Source organism: Macrotis lagotis, unplaced genomic scaffold (genome assembly GCF_037893015.1).
Source record: "Macrotis lagotis isolate mMagLag1 unplaced genomic scaffold, bilby.v1.9.chrom.fasta BILBYCTG320, whole genome shotgun sequence".
Lineage (NCBI taxonomy): Eukaryota > Metazoa > Chordata > Mammalia > Peramelemorphia > Peramelidae > Macrotis > Macrotis lagotis.
Window position 1 is genome coordinate 107,090 of NW_027422227.1, and position 14,244 is coordinate 121,333.

At 35.6% G+C, this 14,244-nt stretch overlaps 1 protein-coding gene across 4 annotated transcripts in view; it reads right to left on the reverse strand.

Moving 5' to 3' along the window:
• LOC141504134 (plasma membrane calcium-transporting ATPase 2-like) overlaps positions 1 to 14,244 on the reverse strand; it is a 105,924-nt gene that overhangs the window by 33,726 nt on the left and 57,954 nt on the right. For 3 of the 4 annotated variants that reach the window (XR_012473220.1, XR_012473214.1, XR_012473213.1), the window contains 4 exons: positions 13,135 to 13,263; positions 9,694 to 9,835; positions 7,199 to 7,501; positions 3,035 to 3,271 (listed from right to left, as the gene is read on the reverse strand). The gene's annotated coding sequence lies outside the window, so the exon portion shown is untranslated. Of the gene's footprint in view, positions 1 to 3,034; positions 3,272 to 4,919; positions 4,968 to 7,198; positions 7,502 to 9,693; positions 9,836 to 13,134; positions 13,264 to 14,244 lie in introns of those variants that run through there. The other variant, XR_012473217.1, reaches the window with a different exon arrangement.

The following is a 14,244-nucleotide window of genomic DNA, read 5'->3' on the forward strand; positions in this document are numbered from 1 at the left end:
TTCAACAATCTGAAAATGATGAAAGACAATAACCTAGGGACTTCTAGTTGGCCCAGTGGGTAAAGCACTGGCCCTGGAGTCAGGCGTACCTGGGTTCAAATCTGGTCTCAGACACTTAATAATTACCTAGCTGTGTGGCCTTGGGCAAGCCATTTAAGCCCATTTGCCTTGCAAATAAAAGAGACAACAACCTCATGTGTCACCTGGCTATCTGGGATACTTTGGGGAATGTGAAGGCCATGTGCTCAGACAAGATATGCATGCTGACCTAGAACTGCATGACAGTGCTGCAGATCTAAATAGGGGACAATCACTACAAGAAAGTCACTAGCCTAGATGTCATTGGATCGAATAGCATGGTCCACCTTGACAGTGGCATCACAATTCACAGTTGGCTACACCTCCTCTGTTCACAGGTCAGGAAATCTTTCAGCAGCTCTACAATAAATTCAACCCAAACAGACCATATAAAGACAATTAGTTTAAAAGTAGGTAATATGGAAGCATGAGTGGGGTATTCTGCCCTAGACATACCTATCAAGTCTCAAACAGAAGAAACCTTTTGGGGCAGAGAAAGACTCACAAGCAGACAAGAAATATTCCTGTTTATCCAAAGAATGAAAGACCTTTTCCAGAAAGGTAAGAAAATCTGTCTAAGGGAGCCGGCCATTACTCTTCTTCCTCCTGATCCCTCACTGCCCGTGAAACAAACAAATTAAGTGTGACGTGGGTGGGAAGTGACTAGCCATCTGGGCTGCTAGGAAAGTCACAGGAATTTCAGGGAATTTTGAATTCCTTTTTTCCCCTCTTGCATTGATTTGGGACATCTCATTTAGCCTCTCTTTTTTAGCCTACAGAGAAAGGAGGGCTTCCCCAGCAGGTGGGCAACAAGACCAGGTGGGGTTTACTGGGCTTAATTAAAGAACTGAAATATGACTAAGAGGCAATAAGAAATAAGACGACAAAGGACAAATCTTACAAAGTCAACACCTTCAGTTCAAGTAAATCAATGAGCAAAGTTTTCAGAATCAAAAGGGGACTTTTTGAATGCACAGCAAGATGGCCTCAGAGACTCCCCTGAATAAGTAGGCCATCTCATAGTCTGATTAGTAAGTCCTCCCTCTAACAAAATTTCCATGCAGTTTTATCCTAGCCCTTTGGGTAGTTGGACTTTCCCAATATTCTCTGAGTGTCAAAGTGGTGTGGGGCCACATTAATGTCACTCAACCTCACTAGACCCTACCCAATTCCATCTACTCAATGGAGAGTGTCCTTCTACTGTTCCCTTCTCCACTCAAAAACATACCCTCCACCCCATCAGGGTACAGGAAAAAGAAAGATTTGATAGAAATAAGGGTTTGAAAGGTCAAAACCATTCAGAAGAAAAAACATGGTCTCCTCACTTTACCTCAGAACATTCATTGACATACAATTCTCATCATTTCAATAGACTCCAAAGATTATGATTTTGGGCTAAACTCACAAAATTCAAAACTAGGACTATAGCCAGAAGAAATCATAAAAAATGAGAAAAGTACCACATATTACAAATATTCATAGCTCTTTGCGTAGAAGCAAAGAATTGAACATTGAGGGGATACCCATACATGGGGTAATGGCTGAGCAAGTTATGGTAAATGAATGTTATGTAGTACTATTGTTCTATAAGAAACCATGAATGGCCAAACTCTAGAGACACATGGAAAGAATTATAGGGACTGATGCTGAGTGAAAGGAGAAGAACCAAGAGAACGTTTTACAAATTAACAACATTGTGAATTGATCAACTTGGATGGGCAGAGCTCCAGTCATCAGTTCAGAGCTAAGACAACTATGAGAGACTTGCTATGGACAATACTATCCACATTCAGACAACAAAAGCAAAAGAGAACAAAACAAAACTACAGAATCTGAATGAAAACTTTTCTTTGCCTTTTAAAAATTTCTCTTATATTTTTCCTTCCTGTTCCATGGTTTTCTTTCTTTTCTCTCAGTCCTAATTCCTCATACGGAAAATGACAAATGTTTTAAACTTGTTAAATACAAATTACATGTACAATGTTCACTTGAATCTTTGCTGCTGAGGGGTGGGGGTGGGAAGGAAGGATGAAAGAAAATTGTGTAACTTATAAATATTTATGTGGATGAATGTTGAAGAATTTTCATAACATGTTATTGGAAAAAATAAGAATTAAAATAAAAACGTTCTCATTTGATTTTCACAGCCACCTTGGAAAGTACATTTGAGTAATATTTCCCTTTTACCATTGAGATGGAACAGAGGTTAGTTAGAACCAGGGATCACACAGCTAGAAATTGTCTAAGGGTGAAATAGAACTCAAGTTTCCCTTACTCCAGGGTCAGAGTTTTATCCATTGGTCCCTCCTAGTTGGGAGTGCAACTGACATCATTTATTGGACAAACAACAAAAAATAGTCATTGAGTCTACCCTCAGTGAAAAAGAATATAGAGCATTGCTGTCTCATGACAAAAGTTCATTATAAAGTAGAAAATGAGGTCCCGGTTTCAAGGAGCTTATAATCTGTGCTAGCCACACATAGAGAAACCAGGGGGAAATCTGACCCGGTTGTTGCCAGTAAACTGATCCATAAGTGTTTAATAGCAGCCACTATTCATATAGAACTTTATTTGTTATCCACTTTAAATCTCACAACAAAACTTATTAGACAGGTAGAGTACAGGACTGGCTGCCCCATTTTACAGAAGAGGGAATTGAGACAGGAGCCTTTCCCATGGTAATTCAAACACAATTCTGCTAACTCCAAGTCTAGCCCTCTATGGATGGTGCTGCCTCTGAATTAAATGGCAATAATTGGCTTAATGTAGAAGTTGATTTGGGGGACCCTACAACTGGGATATTCAGGAGAGAACTTCAGTAAAGAAAAACAATAATTTAAAATTTTTCCCTCAATTTAAGAGATGAAAGGGAACTTGTTTGTTTAAATGAAATAGAAAGACTTTGAAATCATGAGACAAAAGACCCTGCTTGAGATTTTGAAATAACTTCACTTACTTTGAGGTACTTTTCTCTCTAGTTGAGTTTTCATGTTTTGATTTGACAGTTTCATGTCACTGAGATCTTTCTGAAATTTCTGCATCTTTTCTTCCAGTCTTAGAGTTGCTGTGTTCTGCAAGCTCTTTTCAACTGCCAACAGAATCTGTTGTCTTTTTTCTTTCTCTAGCTTCAGGAACTCCTTCTCCAACTCTTCTGTCTGCAAAGTTTTCACTTTGTTTCCCTTTGAATTTCTCCCTACATAAACAAAGGAACTAGTCTTAAAATACTTAATGATTCTGGGGTTACCCATACTGGAGCCATAGTTGATTAGTCAGTCAATCTAAGTTAAATTCATTAAGAAATACAAGGAAACTATGTAAAGTACTAGAGAAGGAATAAAATGACCTGGAGTTTGAGTCCCAGATTTCTACCTTAGTCTCAGTTTCCTCAACACTGAAATGGAAATCAGAATCCTTGTACTCCCTAGCCCACAGGGTTATTGTGTAGATCAAATCAAACATGTATATTAAGTGCTTTTTTAATAGGAAAGTCATAGTTCTATCTAAGCCATAACTTCTTGTTGTTGATGATTTTGGGTCCATTTATCAAAACTTATCTAAATATTGGTATCATTGACATGAAACCATCCTTTAGCTTGATTGGGATGAAGTGTTAATTCCAATTACTTCATCTGACAAAGGAAGCAAAGCTTTTCTTACTTCTGTTGTTAGTGAAGTTGTCAGTAAGACAGAGACAAAGACAAAGAGTCAGACTAGGCCCAGACTCATGAATCTGAGGCCCAGGCTTCAACTGGGCCTAAATAGACTAGATCCAATCTAGGGAAAATCAAAAATCATTTTGTCATAGACTCAGGTTGCTTCTCCTCCTCACATTGGTTCCAAGGAAATCTCAGCATGATATGTGAATATAACAAAAATCTAGTTCTCCACAGATATGAATAAAAGCACTCAAGATAAGAAATGTATACTTTAGACACAGGATAATCTTTGTACAACCTCTCAGAAAACACAGAAAGGACTCAGAGTAGTCCAGAAACTACCTCTACAATTTTTCTCCTCCTCTAATGAGTTCCACCTTTTCTCTAGGCTTATTATTATCCAGATTTATGCAAGTCCAACAGTTAGCCACACCAAAAGAGTGGGCATTGACTTCTGTTGTCTAGATTCTCTTCCCACTATTACTAATACCCCATTCTCTAAATCAGAGATAGGACTCTCCCTAGATAGGATATAGGATATAATGTAGGATATAATCATCCCACCCAATAACCTCCCTCCTTTTTTCTCAATGGAGAACATCTTCACCTTGCCTCTCTTCCTCCTTTCCATAAGGAAGAGGTGTCACACTTCTAGAACAAGGGGAAATTACAGGTATAGACTGTATACTGTCTACACAATGTGGCTTAGACGCCCTGAGGGAGGAAATTAACTTGGAACCATGGAGAGGGAAATATTCTAATATTCTTATTTCACCCCTAGAGACCCAGAATAAACTCCATAGTGAAGGTAATACTACAGGTTTCACTCTTGGAATTGGATTCTAAGCAACAGACCTACAATAACCACTTACACCAAATAATATCAGGGGTCAAAATTCAAGTATTTATTTTCCTATATTCTGGGATAGATTCCACTGCTTCTATGCATTTGACACTCTTCTCATATTAAGACAATCCCAAAGCCAGGAAATCACCCTTTTCTTGCTAAAAATCTGGATTGTGGGAATTGTGATACCCAGATATTTCCTTCTCCTCTATTTTATCTTGGGGTCTGGGTCTTCTCAAGCAGTGCTTGTTAGCCTAAGCAACTCTTGTCCTTTTGCCTCAAGAGCGACATAAATATATTCCTGGGAGAATCATATCCTGCCCCCTCCCCATCATTACCTGGTCACCAGCAGGATTCAGATTCTCTCTATTAGACCAGGCTATACTCTTAAAAAGGAGGCAATAAAGGAACAGGTTGAACATGAGTTTGAAGATTCTCTTTAAAGTCCAACACAATGGTATTCTACCAACCCTTGGAACTCTGACTCCTAATTGGCGAGAGTTTCCAATCCCCTCAAATAGACCCTAGGAGAATCCAGACCACCAGATGGTGATCCAGTGTTGCCAGTGGGCATACTCACACTCCATAAAGAAAATCATCCCCAAAGCTGTGATCACACTCCGTGCACTCCTCAAGTTGAGTAAGACATCTAACATTTATATAGTGTTTTAAGGTCTCATAAATGTCAGATGTCTTAATCAACTTGAGCATTGAGAGTTTTTTACTCAAGGTCACCCAACAACCAAAGGATGGAACCAGAATCCAAATTCAGGTCTCCTCCTAAGTCCTGCATCATGCTGTCTCTCACCAATGGCATGAACAGTTATGCTGTAAAGTGGATGACATGTAACCATGTGTGACTTCATTGAAAATGACTCTCTTGTAGTTATTTGCATGCCGTGTCCCCTTTAGTCTGTGAGCTCAGGGAGAACTGACCAATGAGAGCCTTAGGGAACCTGTGCAATGTGCTTGACCTGATGCAGTCTCTCAGAGGGAAGCTGGGAGAACCTGCTTCTAATAGAGACCCCTAATCTCTTCTTCAGAGCTTGTCCAGGCTCAGCAAACAACCATGAAGGAAACTGCATCTGTCAGAATATAATGTGCATCCTTCCAGTGATGGGCTCTCATTGGCCAATCCATCATTTCTCCAGTAATGCTCTCTACCCAGGAATGCTCTTTACTATATTCTCCCATATAGTTGTTATTATGGACTGAAATTCCACCATTAGATAATCTATATTTATAAATCTTATTTTAAAATTTCATAAACATCAAATTACAAAAATCAAAATTACATCTAAAAATCAAATGTGTTTATAATGAGGAAGGTGGAATATGGCCTTTCTGCTAACATCTTCACAAAATCAGGAATATAGGAATTAATCAGTTTGTTGTCATTCTCTCTACTCCCAGTCCCTTAGAATGCTAATAATTTTATTTTTATGAACATTGGTTAAAATTGAAGCCATTGATATATTTAAAATATTAATTTTCCCCTGCCATATATTTCAAGAACCCTTAATTTCTTTTTGGCTAAATTTCAATTTCCTTGAAATAAATCATCAGTGGCAGATTTCCCTTCCGAGCACTTTAGGGATTTCTTTTGCTCCAGAAACTTTTCTTCACTTTGGGATGAGTGACATAGAACCTCTTGATAAAGTTGATGAAGTTGCTCAACCTGCCGAGTTCGCAATTGAATCACATGCTTCAAGTAAATTACAAAAGTGAGATACAAAAGTGTATCCCATGTTTGCCTCTAAAAGTCACACTTGCAAATCCAATTATTATAATTGAAATATGGATTTCACTATGCTGGCAAGACTTTCCTGAAAGGAAATCTGAGGTATATACAGATCATTGGTTGAAATGAATAGGAGAAAAGGAAGGCTGATATGTGAAAACATAATACTTCAATTTCAACCTAATAATGAAACCAATGAATAAATTTTCAGGTCACCAGAGAACACTCCCCAATGAAGGGAACTAGAATACTGGGCAAAAACAAGATTTTTTATGGAAGAACTCTGCAACACACATTCAATTCAAAATAAACAACAATATTTCTATGAACTGGAGGTGAAGAAGGAGAAGAAATAGATTTTTGCTATAACAATTTCAACTATTCTGATGAAACTGAACAATTGGTCTGACTTTTTAAAATTTTTTTTATATACTTGGTTTTATAAACAGTATCATTCACTAGAATTATAAATAATATAATATAATAAATATATTATAATATAATAAATATAATATTATAATATAATATAATAAATATAATAAATGATAAAATAATATAAATAAATTAATTAATTAAATAAAAATAAAATAAACAGTAGCATTCACTAGAAATGCTTCCAAGTGACTTGTGGAGATGTCCTCAGAAGTGATATAAACAGAATTACTGGGTTTTAACAATTAGAACTATCCTGATATGACTAATGTTAAACTGACTTCATAGATGTTTGCCCCTTTGTTTGCCCTACTGTTTTGAAAGTTCAACAACAGAAATAGACATAATTTAAAATGAGGCTCAAGTATTTCCTAAATTAGGAATCAATTTAGACTTTATGAATAGAATATTTTAAAATGACAACTTTTCTGTCAGCATACTCACATATCTCCAAGACTGTTCATTCATACTGAGTTCTTGTATCCTTTCTCTCACAGCTTCCTCTGTAGCTGGTACAGTAATAAAGGTGTTGCTTAGAAGAGTGGCAAGTTGACTAATGAAACTCTGGTGCTGTGTCTGGGTAGTTTGAGTTTTCCAGTTGAGGGTGACTGGGCTTTGTGCTATTGTAGATATTTGCTTTTCCTTGTGAAGCAAATCATGTTGACATCTATCCCAAACCTTTAATATCTCTGAGAGAAAAATGCTTTCTCTTTCCAACTTCTTGGCCAGGATAGCTTCCTCATTGTCCTAAAGATGACAATAACATTAAATTTATGTCTTACAAATTGAGTGATTTCAATCATTCTATTGCTCTAAGATCAAAGAAGAATTATAAATATGGTCACAGACTCTCATTTGAGAGAACAAGTACAGCAGAGTCTTCATTTTCAGAGCTGGAAATGACCTTAGATATCATCTAATCACTAGATTTTAGAGTGGATGAATTAAAAGCCCAGAGCAAGTAAGTAGCAAAAATCAGTGGTTTGGGGAGCCAAGGGTCTTGAGTTCAGGACCTGTCTTACCTGCCTTGATTTTTTTTTGTTATCACACTGTTCCTTATCTGTAAAATGAGAATAAGAATACTTGTACTACCTTCCTCACACATTGTTCTAATGATAAAATGACATAATAAATGTAAAACCATTTTGAAAAGTTCAATGTTTTCAAAGTAGTATAAAATGGAAACTATTTTATTGTTCTTGTCACTATTAGTATTCATGAGGAGACCTCAAACTAGCAGAGTAAACTATGTCCCAAATTCATTGTTTAATCTTTTTGAAAGGGTTACACAAAGATCTGTAGAAAAGCAACCCAAAGATCTCCAATTGCTTTCCTGTTGTTAACATTTTTTAAATCAAATGACTTATATAAAGCTGGTAGAAAAATACTATCATACTGGATAAGAGTCTGGAGGCATAAAGATTTTTGTAAGCTAAAAAATTAGATTGAATCTCATCAGATGGAATATAATAAGGAAGAATTTAAAGTCCTGCCATGTTACCCTGAGTTATATTGATAAGCATTGGTGGGTATGAGTGATCTGCAGCACATTGCAAATAAGGAATTGTAAAGCAGGTGATAGGCTCCAGTCTATCAAGTCAGATTTGGAACATTGTGCTCAATTCTTGAGGGTCACATGATGTGATGAATAAACTGTAGAATATATAGAAGACATCAACCAGAACAATGAAGGAAGATAAGATCCTGCTGTATGAGGATTAGGAGTATAAACTAATAATAATAATGATGATGATAATAATATAATAACTAAGATTTATATATTCTCATTATGTGCCAGACACTGTCCTATTTTACAATCATTATCTCATTTGTTCCTGAGGCAGAAGTTAAGTTATTTGTCCAGAGTCACACAGGAAGTATCTGAGGTGACAAATGAACACAGGTTTTCCTGATTCAGGCCTAGTACTCTATCCATTTCTCCTACTAACTGCCCCTAATTAAAGAGAACAGTCTAGAACAGAGTGAGAGGGCTATGACAGGGGCACTTATGGATGAAAATTTCAAAGGAGTCGATTTAGTCTTGATGTAAGGAAAAACTAACTCTTGTTACTTAAGTTTTCAATTATGTCTGACTCTTTGTAAACCCGTTTGGGCTTTGGGGTTATTTTTTGGCAAAGATACTCTAGTAATTTGTTGTTTCCTTCTTTAGCTCATTTTACAGATGAGGAAACAGAGACAAATAGAGTTAAATTACTTGCTCAAGGTCACACAACCATTTAGGGTCTAAAGCTGGATATGAACTCTGGGAAATGAATCTTGCTGTCTTTAGACCTAAACTCTATTCACTATGTCACTCGGCTTCTCTATTTTTATTGTTAAATTAGTTCTCTAAGCTACTTCATAATAGTGATGATAATAATAATTATAATAGTAATAGTGAAGAGAATAATAAAATGTTTGAAGTATAAATGTGATTTTTCACCTAATGTTTATAGCAAAATCTATATGAAGAAAGTGTATTTTTAATTCTAATTTTCTAGATAAAAGTATAATGGAAATTAACTGATTTTACTAAGGCAGTTAATATTACTAGTTAAACACAGACTATAATTCAAATATTCTGAATCTCAGAGATTCTTCCACTAGCCGACTCCCTCCTTGAATTATGCCCTATACCACTAGTTTACTATTTCCCAAGGTGCCTGAGAGATGGGAGAATACCTAGGAAAATTTTTTTAACTACCATCTCCCAAAAGATCAGATTAATTCCTGTGGTGCCACAGAAGAAATTCTAAGGTTCCAAATTATGGTAAGGAACATGTCAGCTACTTGTTCTTCAATTGGAAAAGATAACTTATTGTCACTTGTCAATTGCTCAGTTTTCGATCAAACCGGTTCGTGAGAAATATAACAGGAGTAAAAATATAGAATAAAATTATTACCTCTCCATTAATTCATCTTGAGTAGAATATTCTTACCTTCTTCACTAAAACGTCTGGGGAATCACCTTGCCCTTCCATATCAAGAATCATAAAAGAGGCTAATTTGTGTTTGGCATCCACCAACTTTTTTTCCAAATCAGCTGCTTTTTCTGCCTTTTCTCTTTCAATAAGTTGTACTCTGTTGATGATATTAACAAGTCTTAATCTTATACATTTATTACATGCTAAGTAGAATAATTTTTTTCTTTAAAGTAGAACGTCCCATGTTCCATGAGAGAAATGTGGATTCTTTGCTATCTAAACAGTTGTCAATTAATGATTTGTGAGGAGAAGCTAGGAATAGTACAAGAAATGCCAAGAAAAAAAGGTTTCTACCTTAGAGCATGGCTGTCTTGTCTTTAAAAATCTATCTCCCAGAGTCTATTCTACAAGAACTTCTACTGGTCATTTTCTTTCCCATTTAAACTAACAGACTTCTAAAAGAATAGTAATTTGACATATAGACACAGAGACTATTGAGCACTTGGTTAAAAAAAAAGGTGAATAGTGACTCACTTTGTACTTTTTTTTTAAGGTTTTTGCAAGGCAATGGGGGTTAAGTGATTTGCCCAAGGCCACACAGCTAGGTAATTATTAAGTGTCTAAGGTTGGATTTGAACTCAGGTCCTCCTGACTTCAGGGTCAGTGCTCTATCCACTGGACCACCTAGCTGTCCAATTACTGTCCTTTTTCAAGTTATATTTAAATGGAATTAGATAAATTAATACAATGAAACAATATAGTCAATTATTACCTATCCAAGCTGATAGAGTAATATTTTTAAAGGTAAATAGCATAAAGATACAAAGAGAATTACTTATTACTACTGATTTTGGAATGGTGAGAAGGGAAAACAAGGATCACATGAATGTGCCTGGTAAGATGAGATCCTAGGAAGAGTTGCGCAATAATATCTCAAGAATTTGCCATCTGGTTGACAGCTGAAAGTGGCAGCAATAGTAGCTAACATTATATTTGGCATTTAAGGTTTGCAAAGAGTTTTACTGTGTTATCTCATTTGATCTTCCCAACAATCCTGTTAGGTAAGTAATATTATTACCTCCATTTTATAGACTAATAAACTAAAACAGAGAAACGATTAAGAACCATGCCCAAGGTTACAAAGCTAGCTAAGTGTCTAAGGCAGGATTTAAATTCAGATCTCACTGGAAGCAGACCAAAAATAAAAATGGTCAAATACACTTTTATGATATTAAAGTATGTCTAGGAATACTTGTATATTGCAGACCTTGGCTACTTCATCATTATTCTTTTGAGTCTAAGAAAGATGTCTTAAAAATTTTTAAATTATAAAAGAAAAAAAATAAAAAGGGCAGCTAGGTGGCACAGTGGATAGAGCACCAGCCCTGTGGTGAATAGTAGCTGAGTTCAAATCTGGCCTCAAACATTTAATAATTACCTAGCTGTGTGGCCTTGCGAAATCCACTTAACCCCATTGCCTTGCAAAAATAAAAGAAAAAACAAAATCTTTGAAAATTAATTTTTAATTTATTATCTTTTCCTACCCTTATATAACATTTCCTAGTAGAAACTATTAAAAAAAAAGAAAAAGAAAAGCAGTTCCACAAAACAAATAAACCAGGTCTGCAAAATTGTACCCCCATAGTCCTCCACCCCTTGCAAAGAAGGAAAGGAAGGACATTTTCTCAATTTTTGTTTGAGGTTCAACTAGGTCATTGTAATTACACAACATTCAATTTTATTGTTCTTTGTTTATGTTGTTCTAAGTCATCATGTACACTATTTTCCTAAATACGTTTCCTTTATATTGTAACAGTTCATTTAAGTCTTACCATGTGGATATCAAATCTTCATATTTGTTGTTTCTTTCTAATCTATTGAGCCATTCTCCAATTGTCAGATATCTACTTTATTTCCTGTCCTATATTACAATAAAAAAGGTCCACAAGGCATATTTTTACATTTATTGTTTTTGTTGGTCTTGTTCTAACATTTAACTATGGAGTTGATGTTATCTCAGACAAAGTTTAAAAAGATCAAGGTCTCCTACTGCATCTGGTGCCACCTCCAGTCCTGACCTATGTCTTGCCCCCTGATCTGTGATGACTCTGGAGTTAATGACTTTGCATAGCTCTGCCTCACTTAAATCCAATGCACCAGCAAGTCAAGACATCACCCTTCTGATGTTATTGGTCTTCTTCAAAGGAATGAAGGATGAACAACAACAGCATCAATAAGCAATCAGTTATGTCTGACTCCTCAAGACTCCATCCGGAATTTTCCGGGTAAACATATAAAAATATGTTTTGCCATTTCCTTCAACAATTCATTATACAGATGAAGCAAATAAAGTTGTGACCCAGAGTTACACAGTTAGTAAATATTTGAGGCCAGATTTGGACTAGGGGAAGATGAGTTTTCCTCTAGGTTCAGAACTCTAAGTAAAAAGGAATTAAGGTTTTAGACTTTGTTGATTTCAAAGTCTCTTTTTTAATTAAATATTTTTTCCAATGATATATAAACACATTCACTTTGTATGTCTTGTTAAAATTAGCCTCAAGCACTTATTATTTGAACTCTAAGCCATGCAATCCATCCACTGCATCACCTAGCTTCTTTTTCTGTCTTTGATCTTGCAATATGAGCCCAGGTATCAGATTAGACTTTTGCAAATTGAAGTTAATAATTATTTTCAACTCCCCCCCTCTTTCTATAACAGGAAAAAGAGGCACAGTATTTCCTAGAAAAGCTATCTTTGTTGCTTTTTTTCTATCTGTTGATATTACTATTTCACCTAATAAAGCATTCACTGATACAAGTAGATGTTTGATATACAGTTAAAATTTAGAACTGAGTATTTATCCTTTCCAGTTCATCACATTATCTCAAATTCAGATGGTTATTTTGCTCAGGTTGGTGAGGAGAGACAGCCTAATATGATTGATTAGTGCTGGGTATGGGGTCAGAAAGTTATTTCAATTGACATCGCTAACACACACCAATTGTGAGATCGTGGGTCAGGCACTTACCTTAGTTTCCTAATGTTTCAAAGGGTGTTATAGTATTTACATTATAAAGTTGTAGTAGGCCTATACAATGTTCCATTCAGGATATTCCAAAAGTCTTAGTGCAGTTTTAGACCGTAAAGTCTTTGGAACACCTTAAAAAATTAAAGCTCTACATAATTGTCAGTTTTTTTATTTGGTTCGTGCCTGCCAAGAAGCCACTTGTTCCTTCTTCAGAATATGTCATTCTACCTGAAGACCACCTCACTATTCACAAATTCAAAGCTTCTCTTTGGAGAGATTTAGGTCTTATGAAAACCATGGTGAGAAGGTATACTGCCAACAGCATAGTACAAAAAATTGTTAGGAAATTGTAATCAGCTTGTTTTTCTTCCACATTTACTGAGGAATAATTTTCCCTGAAAATTCTGTTTGTAAAGGATCCACACACCTCTGTTTGAAGAGTCTTGTTTTTCACCAGCAGGCCTGCAAAGTCAGTATGAACTGAGTTAGCTCCCCTTTTGAAGTACAGCATACAGTTTGGAGAAGAGCCTGCTTCAAGGGGTGGGTTTAAAGGAGACTGAAAAGAGAAATTGCAAGTATGTGAGCCTTTAATACCAGCCTTATGGATAGAACTAAAAATTTACAATCCCACAATAATTATTCAAATATTCCCTGTTAAGGAAGCACACATTACTAAGGATCCCTCACAAAATAGTCCTACCATCAGTATCTTGAGAAAAAAGATTGAATTGTGCACATAATTGTTTGTTGCCTCCCACATTAGGATGCAAGCTCTTTGAGTGTAAGGACCTGTCTTTTGCCTTTCTTTAAGTTCCCCATGTTAAGCATAGTGACTGACACTTCATTAGCACAGTGAATTCTGGTTAATTTGACTTACACACAAATGTGTCTACCCAGATAGATCTATGGAGCAGAGGGACCATGAAATTTTATGTTAAAGCCCTGAGAAAAATTTGCCTAACTTCCAATAAAAGATTTACAATGATTATAAGCCACAGTGGGTCACCCAAAGAATATTTCCTATTATTTTGGAACTAGGCAGATACTATTTAATTCCAGAAGATTATAGGATATGAAACTGAGGAGGACTCTGGGGGTGGAGTAGAATGAGAGAATGTTTGAGAAAACTGAGGCCCAGAGATATTTAATTGGAAATTTATCCAAATCATAGTTCATTATTATTATTATTACTAACATTGTTATGACCTAGGTTTGCATTTGTCTGCTAACTTGCTAAGACATATTTTTTCCTTTATTCCTTTTATTTCCTTTTATTCCTTTATTATTTCCTTTATTATTAATGTCAAATAAGGGGAAGAGCAATTTCTAAACTGTTAATATATTACCTTTTTCTTAAGTCAAAGTTAGTGCAAATAATATACAAGGAAAAAATATTCTATCATTCAAATAATCATTGGATAAAATGAATTTATGACATGATACTTGGTGAGAGAAAAATTTCAATCCTCAAATACATTTCCCTATAGTTATCAGTTTTCAAGATTGAAAATTGTAATGACCAATACTTGTAGTAGAG